The following is a 13,577-nucleotide window of genomic DNA, read 5'->3' on the forward strand; positions in this document are numbered from 1 at the left end:
TCTGAAGTTGAACTGCAGTTTGTCGATGTATAGTCTTTGAATTAGACCATGGCGAAAGCCATGCTCTATGATGCATGAGCAGAGTTTCTGATTAATTAGACAAGACCCCGCCTCTCGACCTCCTAGATTTTGACTAATCAGCGGGCTCTTTCTATTTCGGGTCTTCGGTCATTCACCCGTTGCGCGTCACGGACATGGATATAAAAAAAAAACTGAGTCACGGCGGTGGCGGCGCTCTGTATCATGCTACGCGAATGCGCGCCCGGCTGTTGTTGTCTCACAAAACACTGCATTCGAATTCAGTCAGTTGCCGTGTCACGCATAGCTGCTCTATTTTCTCGACCAGACAACTGACAGCAACGCGAGGCCAGCGAACGATGGCCGTAAAAAGGGCTTTAGAAAATTCGCAATTTTCATGCCAAACCACAACTGATCCAAACAAACAAAGCTGTCTCAGGTAGTTAAAGACCTACTAAATGCATCTATCGAGGTATTTTTTTGTAAAAAAAAATGATTTTGATGAATGTTGACGATATTATTTCACGGACAAATCGACTAATATTATGTCAGGAAATATACGTTTTTTTTTTCGACAACAACGAAAGTCTCCCAAATGTTAATGTACTCAAGGGAACGAATGAACCTTTATCTACAAAAAATCTCGGGAACGTGATGTCGTTAATATCTTAAGAATTCGATGTACACCTAATGTTTCTAACAACTTTTCGTTGGAAAACAACAATATTTTTCACAAACGCGAAAAGATCGTCGCTATTGCATGCATCGAGCTTGAGATGGCCTGCTTGATATTCATAAGTCATTCATTACACGTTCGCACGTGCTGTTCAGGCCGTTGGCCTCATGGTTGGCCTACTTACGTTCGTTTACACGCGTACATGAGATTGCAAACCATGGAATCTCGCAAAAGTCTTCTGATCATTTTACAACCGGCGATTTGAACTAAACATTAGAAGTCTCCTGCACGTGTTTCACATGAAAAAGAAGCGTATACTTTCCTCTATCTACTAAGCCTTGCCATTTCTTCAAAAGCAGTTATTTTTAGTATCAAAATAAAGCACACGACTTCAACTTTTAACTTATTTAGCCATCTTGGCCAAACAGTGCACGTATCCAGGTACTTTTGTGTTACATCTCGTAAAAACTCGCGTACGCTTTTGGGCTATGCGTGCGTGACATCAGAAACTGAGAAGAAACTGAGGTCAAACAGGGCTGTGTGCGCGACATGACGTCGACACGGGGCTTTATCTCTATGGCCAAGGTCATCAGGCCGACTGCGCGCTTTGTCTGGTTAACATGGGGTCATTTTGACCAAAAAGGATTTGATGATGCAAAACGCGTCTGATACCCGACAGTTCAGTGTTTGAAGGAAGTCATTCAGGGTTGTTCAGACACAGTCATAGTTCCTAAAGATTTTCATTACTTTCATATAGTCTGTTTCGACCAGTGAAAATTAGCATCTCTGATGAATTTCTCAGCGAGTAACGACTACTGCGGGGATGGCAGATTCGTCCATTATTCCGTCATCATACAACACATTGACAAACTGGAGTTGAGGCCAGAAGACACGGTACTGGACGTGGGATGCGGTACTGGGGAAGAAACCAAGTCAATGGCGGAGAAAGTCAAGAGTGTAACGGGTAAGATTCAGTTCCATTCCTCGGCTTCTGCATCGCCAGCTGCTCCAGGGAGGAGGTGTTGACGCACATATTTTTCCGGCTATCGTAGGTGGAATTTTGTGAGTTTGTAAGTTTTCTCGAGAAACTATGCGAGCAGCCAAAAAAGCATCCTATAATACGCACGAAATGCCGATTTTTTAAACACCCCCGTACATATGGCATACACAGTTTTCTCCCCCCCCCCATTCAATAAATTGGGGAAGAAATTCAGATAGATAGACTCTGTTGGACCAAACTAGATAAAAATTCATTCGTTTGGTAATGCGTTTTAAAATTCTTAAGGGCTTCATCAATATTAATGCCCTTCATAAGTTTCATCCAGCCTCGAGAATTGGGCGAAATAATTATAGCCTGAAACTCGGTATTCCTTTTGCCCGAACTGATTGTTTCAAACATTCGTTCTTTATACGTACTGCAAATGAGTGGAAAAGTCTGCCCGAACACGTCATCCAAAGTCCATCTGTGAATGTGTTCAAAAGTTCCCTGTTTGATTTCTTGACCTTTTAGCTTAATATAGAATCTTTTTATTTTTGTGTTTTTATTAGGCAAGTTTTTCGTTTTATATCTTTACATATTTCATTAGATAATATATCTATTTTCAACTTTCATTTTTGTTTTATTATTATAAATTGTAACTCGTTTAATGCTTCTCTGTTGTGTGTAATTTGGTTTTGTGCAATTCCATTATTGTTTAATGTTATTTTGTTCTTATCTTTCAGAATTATATTTTCTAGTGTAAAAGATTGTTTGTTGCGCGTAATTGTTTGATAATATTTCTATTTTATCTCCTTTGTTTTTGTTGGCCAGTTGGTTTTAGGGTTTTTTTTTTTCCCACTTTTAAATTTATATGTACTTATTTTTAACGTTTTATTATTGTCTGTAATGTTTGTCCGCGCATCAATTTTATAAGCTGTTTCGGTTACAACCGAAACAGCTCTTGTTTTCGTGAAAGTTTTTTTAGCTGTTTCGGTGACACACCGAAACAGCTCTTGTTTTCGTTAAGATTTTTTTAGCTGTTTCGGTGACACACCGAAACAGCTCTTGTTTTCGTTCAGATTTTTTTTAGCTGTTTCGGTGACTCACCGAAACAGCTATTGTTTTCGTTAAGATTTTTTTTTTCTTTGTTTTTCTTTTTTTTTTTTTTTTCTCCTTTTTCAGACTTTTTCTCCATAGGTTTAACACACGTTTCTTCCACCAGTCCACTTTGCCACTTTTTTGATTCGAGACTTGGTACATACTTAGAACACCACCCACAGATGGTCCTAGAAGAAATTTGTGATTGTGACGTCATCAGGTGTCAGGTTACGTCACATTAAAGATGCATTTTCCCCATATGTTTTGTACACGTTTTAAAACACTCCAGTTTGGCATCTTCCTAAATCCGATCGACCTCAGACTTGATACATACTTAGACCACCACCCACAGATGGTCCTAGAAGAAATGTGTGATCGTGACGTCATCTGGTGTTGGGTTACGTCACATTAAAGATGCATTTTTCCCCATAGGGTTTGTACACGTTATAAAACACTCCACTTTGGCACTTTTGTAAATCCGATCGACGTCAGACTTGGTACACACTTAAACTACCACCCACAGATGGTCCTAGAAGAAATTTGTGATCGTGACGTCATCAGGTGTTGGGTTACGTCACATTAAAGATGCATTTTTCCCCACAGGGTTTGTACACGTTTTTCTTCAAATCATACTTTGGCACTATATGTCTGATTGACTTTTCACTTGGCAGATGACATTCGAAGTGACTTCATCAAGTGTTCATCACGTGCACAGAGTATTTCAAATATCCGAAACAGCTTGTGTTTGTCCACAAACACATTTCTAGTTTTTTTTTTTTTTTCTCCTTTTTCAGACTTTTTCTCCATAGGTTTAACACACGTTTCTTCCACCAGTCCACTTTGCCACTTTTTTAAATCCGATTGTTTCGAGACTTGGTACATACTTAGAATACCACCCACAGATGGTCCTAGAAGAAATTTGTGATCGTGACGTCATCAGGTGTCAGGTTACGTCACATTAAAGATGCATTTTCCCCATATGTTTTGTACACGTTTTAAAACACTCCAGTTTGGCATCTTCGTAAATCCGATCGACTTTAAACTTAATTCATACTTAGAACACCACCCACAGATGCTTCTAGACGAAATTCGTGATCGTGACGTCATCAAGTGTCAGGTTACGTCACATAAAGATGCATTTTTCCCCATAGGGTTTGTACATGTGTTAAAACGCTTCATTTCGGCACTATTGTAGATCCGATCGACGTTACACTTGGTACAGACTTAGACCATTACCCACAAATGGTCCTTGAAGAAATTCGTGATCGTGACGTCATCAGGTGTCACGTTACTTCACATTAAAGATGCACATTTTCCCCATATGTTTTGTTCACGTTTTAAAACACTCCACCTTGGCACCTTCATAAATGCGATCGACCTCAGACTTAATACATACTTAGACCACCACCCACAGATGGTCCAAGAAGAAATGTGTGATCGTGGCGTCATCAGGTGTTGGGTTACGTCACATTAAAAATGCATTTTTCCCCATATGCTTTGTACACGTTTTAAAACACTTTACATTGGCACTTTTGTAATTATGCGATCGACGTTAGACCTGGTACACACTTAGACTACCACCCACAGATGGTCCTAGAAGAAATTCGTGATCGTACCAATTCCGAGATGGGTTATAGATGAAAATTCATGTGATGTCATCATCAAATGTCATGTGACGTCCCTTAAAGGGGCATTTTGTTCTTCATTGGCCTATATTTACAGACCTATATGTTCGATTTGGTTATAACTTGACATGTACGTATAATGTGCTGTTATAGATGACATTTTTAGTGACGTCAATGATTGTTCATCACGTGCATAGCGTATATCGAATATCCGAAACAGCTTGTGTTTGTCCACAAACACATCTCTAGTTTTTTTTTTTTCTCCTTTTTCAGACTTTTTCTCCATAGGTTTAACACACGTTTCTTCCACCAGTCCACTTTGCCACTTTTCTTAATCCGATTGATTTCAGACTTGGTACATACTTAGACCACCACCCACAGATGGTCCTAGAAGAAATTTGTGATTGTGACGTCATCAGGTGTCAGGTTACGTCACATTAAAGATGCATTTTTTCCCATATGTTTTGTACACGTTTTAAAACACTCCAGTTTGGCATCTTCGTAAATCTGATTGACTTTAAACTTAATTCATACTTAGACCACCACCCACAGATGGTCCTAGACGAAATACGTGATCGTGACGTCATCAAGTGTCAGGTTACGTCACATTAAAGATGAATTTTTCCCAATATGTTTTGTACACGTTTTAAAACACTCCACTTAGGCACCTTCTTAAATCCGACCAACTTCACACTTAACACAAACTTAGATCACTACCCACAGATGGTCCTTGAAGAAATTCGTGATCGTGACATCATCAGTTGTCACGTTATTTCACATTAAAGATGCACATTTTGCCCATAGGTTTTGTACACATTTTAAAACGCTCCACTTTGGCACTTTCGTAAATTTGATCGGCTTTATACTTGGTACACACTTAGACCACTACCCATAGATGGTCCTAGAAGAAATTCGTCTTCGTGGCGTCATGAGGTGTCAGGTTACATCACATTAAGAATGCATTGTTTCCCTATTGGTTTTGTACACGTTTTTCTTCAAACTGAACTTCGAAAGTACAAGTCTGATTGGGTTAAAACTTGGTATACATATTCACATGGATGTGTTATAGATGGAAATTGAAGTGACATCATCATCAAATGTCATGTGAAGTCCCTTAAAGGGGCATTTTATTCTTTTATAGGTCTATATAAAATGTTCGATTTGGTTGTTACTTGACATGTACATATTATAATGTGCTGTTATAGATGACATTTATAGTGACGTCACTTATTGTTCATCCCGTGCTCAGAGTATTTCAAATATCCAAAACAGCTTGTGTTTGTCCACAAACACATTTCTAGTTTTTAGCTGTTTCGGTGACTCACCGAAACAGCTATTGTTTTCGTTAAGATTTTTTTTTTCTTTTTTTTTTTAGCTGTTTCGGTGACTCACCGAAACAGCTATTGTTTTCGTTAAGATTTTTTTTTTTTCTTTTTTTTTCTTTTTTAGCTGTTTCACCGAAACAGCTCTTGTTTTCGTTAAAGTTTTTTTTTTTCTTTTTTTTTTTCTTTTTTTTTTTCTTTTTCTCTTTCAGACTCTTCTCCATTGGGTTTGTACACGTTTTTTCTTCAGCAAGGGCATTTTGGCACTTTCTTAAATTGCATCAACCTCAGACTTGGCACACACTTAGACCACCATCCACAGATGGTCCTAGAAGAAATTCGTAATCATGACGTCATCAAGTGTCAAGTTACGTAACATTAAAAAGCATTTTTTGTCCATAGGGTTTGTACACGTTCTTTTCTCCATACGGTTTGTACACGTTCTTTTCTCTATAGGTTTTGTACACGTTCTTTTCTCCATAGGGTTTGTACACGTTCTTTTCTCCATAGGGTTTGTACACGTTCTTTTCTCCATAGGGTTTGTACACGTTCTTTTCTCCATAGGCATTGTGCACGTTGTTTTCTCCATAGCCTTTGTACCCATGGGGTCGGACAACTCGACCGTTATCCAACATGACATTTTGACAGTGTGCGCGTGCATGACTTGCCGCCCTACAGCTGGCCAGGTCCCCGCGCACTCTACGCGGTACAGTCATGGTGCCACAGATTTATGCGGCTTACGTAAATGTGACAAACTTGTATTGTAGTTGGGTATGTGAGTTGGGATAATCATGATTTATCAGAAGTTAACAACTTTAAAGAAGTTCTTAAATGTTAATGTGGGATTTGGGGGATTTGTTCAAGTGCGCCACGTTAGGAACACTGGAAAGAATTCCATATAAGCCTCCACCTCTATGGGCCATATGACAGGAAACGTCAAAGTATTTTTTTAAGAAAAATCTTGATTTTTTCCCCTCCTAAATTTCTGTTTCTTCGTCAGATTTACAACTTTTGGTACTTTTTAAGTCATATCTAGGAAAATAACTGGAGTCCGTATGTGGAATTCTTTCCTACTGTTAAAGTTGTTTGCTGCCCTCTAGTGTTTCCTGTGATGAAATGCCCAAAAATGTACGTGACGTGCAACTGTATTGGTCCGGCACTCATGGCCATAGCCAGGACAATACATGTAAGGCCAAAATCACAGATCGACACAAGCAAAATGACACGCAGGCCAAATTTCATGACAGGCCACTCCGTGTTGGAGGTTAGCCATGGCTTTTAGGGGGCTAGATACAAACAGGATTACATGTTTTCTTCAGCTAATAATTATATTTTGGCAGTTTGCTAAAGCTGATCGACATTATATTTAACAATACCACACACTGATGGCTCAAAAACAATTTTCGTCACAATGACGTACGTACCATTGTACAGTATCACCTGACGGCTATAGTTCTCAAGATTCTCTATCTCTAGGACGTACCAGTCCGATTGGGTTCAAAGCTGGTACGCAAGTATTCCAGGGTGTGTTATGAGTACAAAACCACATTATACGTCATGATCACACCATGATGACGCCTTCATGACGTCATCGCATACCATGTGACCAAACATTCAAGTTATAGTATTTATTATATTTGACACCATTTATCTCTGAAAGTGCTAGTTCCATTGGCTTCGAACTTGGATTTGCTTCAAACATTATCACGTCATGTGCCGTCATTAAAGGGATAATCGTCAGGGCCTATATTGTACGGTATTTGTATAACTAGAGATTCCATTTGCATGTAACTAATGTACGTATCAAATATCTATGAAATTTTAGGTGATGTCGTCATGTCATCAACACACATCACAGCCGAAACAGCTTGCGTTTGTCCACAAACGCATACCTCTAGTTTTTTTTTTCTCCTTTTTCAGACTTTTTCTCCATAGGTTTAACACACGTTTCTTCCACCAGTCCACTTTGCCATTTTTTAAATCCGATTGATTCGAGACTTGGTACATACTTAGAACACCACCCACAGATGGTCCTAGAAGAAATTTGTGATCGTGACGTCATCAGGTGTCAGGTTACGTTACATTAAAGATGCATTTTCCCCATATTTTTTGTACACGTTTTAAAACACTCCAGTTTGGCATCTTCGTAAATCCGATCGACTTTAAACTTAATTCATACTTAGAACACCACCCACAGATGCTTCTAGACGAAATTCGTGATCGTGACGTCATCAAGTGTCAGGTTACGTCACATTAAAGATGCATTTTTCCCCATAGGGTTTGTACATGTGTTAAAACGCTTCATTTCGGCACTATTGTAAATCCGATCGACGTTACACTTGGTACAGACTTAGACCATTACCCACAAATGGTCCTTGAAGAAATTCGTGATCGTGACGTCATCAGGTGTCACGTTACTTCACATTAAAGATGCACATTTTCCCCATATGTTTTGTTCACGTTTTAAAACACTCCACCTTGGCACCTTCATAAATGCGATCGACCTCAGACTTAATACATACTTAGACCACCACCCACAGATGGTCCAAGAAGAAATGTGTGATCGTGGCGTCATCAGGTGTTGGGTTACGTCACATTAAAAATGCATTTTTCCCCATATGCTTTGTACACGTTTTAAAACACTTTACATTGGCACTTTTGTAATTATGCGATCGACGTTAGACCTGGTACACACTTAGACTACCACCCACAGATGGTCCTAGAAGAAATTCGTGATCGTACCAATTCCGAGATGGATTATAGATGAAAATTCATGTGATGTCATCATCAAATGTCATGTGACGTCCCTTAAAGGGGCATTTTGTTCTTCATTGGCCTATATTTACAGACCTATATGTTCGATTTGGTTATAACTTGACATGTACGTATAATGTGCTGTTATAGATGACATTTTTAGTGACGTCAATGATTGTTCATCACGTGCATAGAGTATATCGAATATCCGAAACAGCTTGTGTTTGTCCACAAACACATCTCTAGTTTTTTTTTTTTCTCCTTTTTCAGACTTTTTCTCCATAGGTTTAACACACGTTTCTTCCACCAGTCCACTTTGCCACTTTTTCAAATCCGATTGATTTCAGACTTGATACATACTCAGACCACCACCCAAAGATGGTCCTAGAAGAAATTCGTGACCGTGACGTCATCAGGTGTCGGGTTACGTCACATTAAAGATGCATTTTCCCCATATGTTTTGTACACGTTTTAAAACACTCCACTTTGGCCTCTTCGTAAATCCGATCGACCTCAGACTTGATACATACTTAGACCACTACCCACAGATGGTCCTAGAAGAAATTTGTGATCGTGACGTCATCAGGTTTTGGATTACGTCACATTAAAGATGTATTTTTCCCCATAGGGTTTGTACACGTTTTAAAACATTCTACTTTGGCACTTTCGTAAATCTGATCGATGTTAGACTTGGTACACACTTAGACTACCACCTACAGATGGTCCTAGAAGAAATTCGTGATCGTGACATCATCAGGTGTAAGGTTACTTCACATTTAAGATGCATTTTTCCCTATAGGGTTTGTACACGTTTTTCTTCAAATCATACTTTGGCACTATATGTCTGATTGACTTTTCACTTGGCAGATGACATTCGAAGTGACTTCATCAAGTGTTCATCACGTGCACAGAGTATTTCAAATATCCGAAACAGCTTGTGTTTGTCCACAAACACATTTCTAGTTTTTTTTTTTTCTCCTTTTTCAGCCTTTTTCTCCATAGGTTTAACACACGTTTCTTCCACCAGTCCACTTTGCCACTTTTTCAAATCCGATTGATTTCAGACTTAGTACATACTTAGACCACCACCCACAGATGGTCCTTGAAGAAATTCGTGACCGTGACGTCATCAGGTGTCGGGTTACGTCACATTAAAGATGCATTTTTCCCCATATGTTTTGTACACGTTTTAAAACACTCCCCTTTAGCCTCTTCGTAGATCCGATCGACCTCAGACTTGATACATACTTAGACCACCACCCACAGATGGTTCTAGAAGAAATTTGTGATCGTGACGTCATCTGGTGTTGGGTTACGTCACATTAAAGATGCATTTTTCCCCATAGGGTTTGTACACGTTATAAAACGCTCCACTTTGGCACTTTCGTAAATCCGATCGACGTTAGACTTGGTACACACTTAGACTACCATCCACAGATGGTCCTAGAAGAAATTCGTGATCGTGACATCATCAGTTGTAAGGTTACTTCACATTAAAGATGCATTTTTCTCCATAGGGTTTGTACACGTTTTTCTTCAAATCATACTTTGGCACTGTATGTCTGATTGACTTTTCACTTGGCAGATGACATTCGAAGTGACTTCATCAAGTTTTCATCACGTGCAGAGAGTATTTCAAATATCCGAAACAGCTTGTGTTTGTCCACAAACACATTTCTAGTTTTTTCTTTTTTTTCCTTCTTTTTTTGGCTTTTCTTTTTCTCTTTCAGACTCTTCTCCATAGGGTTTGTACACGTTTTTTCTTCAGCAAGGGCACTTTGGCACTTTCTTAAATTGCATCAACCTCAGACTTGGCACACACTTAGACCACCATCCACAGAAGAAATTCGTAATCATGACGTCATCAAGTGTCAGGGTACGTAACATTAAAGGTCCATTTTTTTGTCAATAGGGTTTGTACACGTTCTTTTCTCCATAGGGTTTGTACACGTTCTTTTCTCCATAGGTTTTGTACACGTTCTTTTCTCCATAGAGTTTGTACACGTTCTTTTCTCCATAGAGTTTGTACACGTTCTTTTCTCCTTAGGGTTTGTACCCGTGGGGTCGGACAACTCGACCGTTATCCAACTTGACATTTTGACAGCGTGCGCGTGCATGCCTTGCCGCCCTACAGCTGGCCAGGTCCCCGCGCACTCTACGCGGTACAGTCATGATGCCACATATTTATGCGGCTTACGTAAATGTGACAAACTTGTAGTTGGGTATGTGAGTTGGGATAATCATGATTTATCAGAGATTAACAACTTTAAAGAATTTCTTAAATGTTAATGTGGGATTTTTGGGGATTTGTTCAAGTGCGCCACGTTAGGAACACTGGAAAGAATTCCATATAAGCCTCCACCTCTATGGGCCATGACAGGAAAAGTATTTTTAAAGAAAATCTTGATTTTTTCCCCTCCTAAATTTCCGTTTCTTCGTCAGATTTACAACTGTTGGTACTTTTCAAGTCATGTCTAGGAAAATAACTGGAGTCCGTATATGGAATTCTTTCCAAGACGTCATTAAATTTAATTCCCTTCTCGTCTGCTCAGTACTATTGGTATTTTCACTCCCAACATGAATCATGTTACTGTTAAAGTTGTTTGCTGCCCTCTAGTGTTTCCTGTGACGAAATGCCCAAAAATGTTCGTGACGTGCAACTGCATTGGTCCGGCACTCATGGCCATAGCCAGGACAATACATGTAAGGCCAAAATCACAGATCGACACAAGCAAAATGACACGCAGGCCAAATTTCATGACAGGCCACTCCGTGTTGGAGGTTAGCCATGGCTTTTAGGGGGCTGGATACAAACAGGATTACATGTTTTCTTCAGCTAATAATTATATTTTGGCAGTTTGCTAAAGCTGATCGCATTAGATTTAACAACACCACACACTGATGGCTCAAAAACAATTTTCGTAACAATGACGTACGTACCATTGTACAGTATCACCTGACGGCTATAGTTCTCAAGATTCTCTATCTCTTGGACGTACCAGTCCGATTGGGTTCAAAGCTGGTACGCAAGTATTCCAGGGTGTGTTATGAGTACAAAACCACATTATACGTCATGATCACACCATGATGACGCCTTCATGACGTCATCGCATACCATGTGACCAAACATTCAAGTTATAGTATTTATTATATTTCACACCATTTATCTCTGAAAGTGCTAGTTCCATTGGCTTCGAACTTGGATTTGCTTCAAACATTATCACGTCATGTGCCGTCATTAAAGGGATAATTGTCAGGGCCTATATTGTATGATATTTGTATAACTAGAGATTCCATTTGCATGTGACTAATGTACGTATCAAATATCTATGAAATTTGAGGTGATGTCGTCATGTCATCAACACACGTCACAGCCGAAACAGCTTGCGTTTGTCGACAAACGCATACCTCTAGTTGTTCTTGTTTTTGTTTTTTTGTTTTTTGGTCACAGATTTTATCATGTTTTTTTTCTTGTTCCTTTTTTTCTTAAACGTTAAATTTCAAATATTATCCTTTTGTTTTACAGTTTAACTGATTACTTTAAGTTTTTATCTTTAAATCATGACTTTTAAGCTCTAATATATTATTTTATACGGGAAGTGATTGAAGATGGGCTGTACAGCCTTTCCACAACCTATGACTTTGTCAAAAAAATATAATAATAATAATAATAATAATTATAAAATTGCATTTATTATGCGCATCTACCATAACATGTTCAAATACGCATTACAACATTTGAACAGTATAGTTAAAATATTAAAAGTACGAATTCGAATTAAACATTAGTCTTAAATGTAAAAAAAAAACACTAAATATTTTAGATAACACTGTCAAAACAATGTAACTTAAAATTACAAAAACAAGCCTACATTTAAATTAGATAATAGTAAAACCTTATACGAATGCCTTTGTAAAAAGAAGTCTTAAGCTTAGTCTAAAAAACTGTTAGAGACTGAACAGACTCAATTTCAGGCGGTAGCTGGTTCCATAAGCTGGGAGCGGCTTGTGCAAATGCACGATTTTCCATAGTCTTTTGCATTCTCCAAGATGGATAATCTAAAAGCAACCGCCCATTGGATCGCAGGGAATACTTGGAATGGACCTTAACTTTCAACATGTCTATAATGTATATGGGAGCAAGATCACAAAGAGCCTTGAAGGTCAAAAGAAGGATTTTAAAGTGTATGCGAGATACGACTGAGATTACTTTATCCCAAATGAATCACCTCTTGGTAATAGGGAATGTTAAGCAGGAGCTGGTTTGGTAACAGGTTGGCTTGGTAACGCTCTCAGAAAATCGAAGAGTGTTGCATTGAGATGAGCCTGTGATTACCGGAAGAGTGATTGTCAAGGAGAATTGATATCGTACACGCAATCATGTGTCAAATAAAAACTGGTTCTCAATACGTACGCTCGGCCTTATTTTTCCTTTGCGCCATAAAAATGGTGGGGGCAATAAGGGACAAGGATTTGTTTTTGTTTTTATTGGGGGGAGTCAAAATAAAATTTCATGATATTCAAAATCTATAGGGGAAAGTAAGGAAGAGCCCAACAACTAAATGGTAACTAAAAGCCTGTGTACGCGCGCGTGCCCATTCTCAATGGTCCGGAAATAAGCCACTGGAGCAACTTAGAAGTTTAGTTGGTTGTTTTATGAATGGGAAATGTGTCCACCCGCAGAATGGTCTATAACAAAAGTACAACAAAACAAAAAAAGACGTTGACTGCACACTATCCACGGCTGTATAAATGCATTTGTGTTTTGTCTGCCAAGGTACCAATGTATATAATGCTTTCATTGGCCCAATATGTTTCCACATAACCGATGATTCATCCTGTATGTTCAACTTGTCATGAATCTAAACAGCGAAAGAAATAAACATAATCAATATATTTGTTGATAAAGTGTTGATGGAAAATGGCGAGGGGGGGGGGTCGTTGAACTGGGGGAAAAGGAAACAACAAATCCCCCACCTTCCAGCAGCGCCGCCACTGGCATTGCCACGTATTGTTTGTTATATACAATTATGTTCTCATTAAGGTGAACGCAGGATCTGTGGGTTACCGGCAACTGTTGTAAATGACCCACTGGGTTTGCTTTT

This window comes from Patiria miniata, unplaced genomic scaffold (assembly GCF_015706575.1).
Source record: "Patiria miniata isolate m_02_andy unplaced genomic scaffold, ASM1570657v1 HiC_scaffold_18, whole genome shotgun sequence".
NCBI classification, from domain to species: Eukaryota; Metazoa; Echinodermata; class Asteroidea; order Valvatida; family Asterinidae; genus Patiria; species Patiria miniata.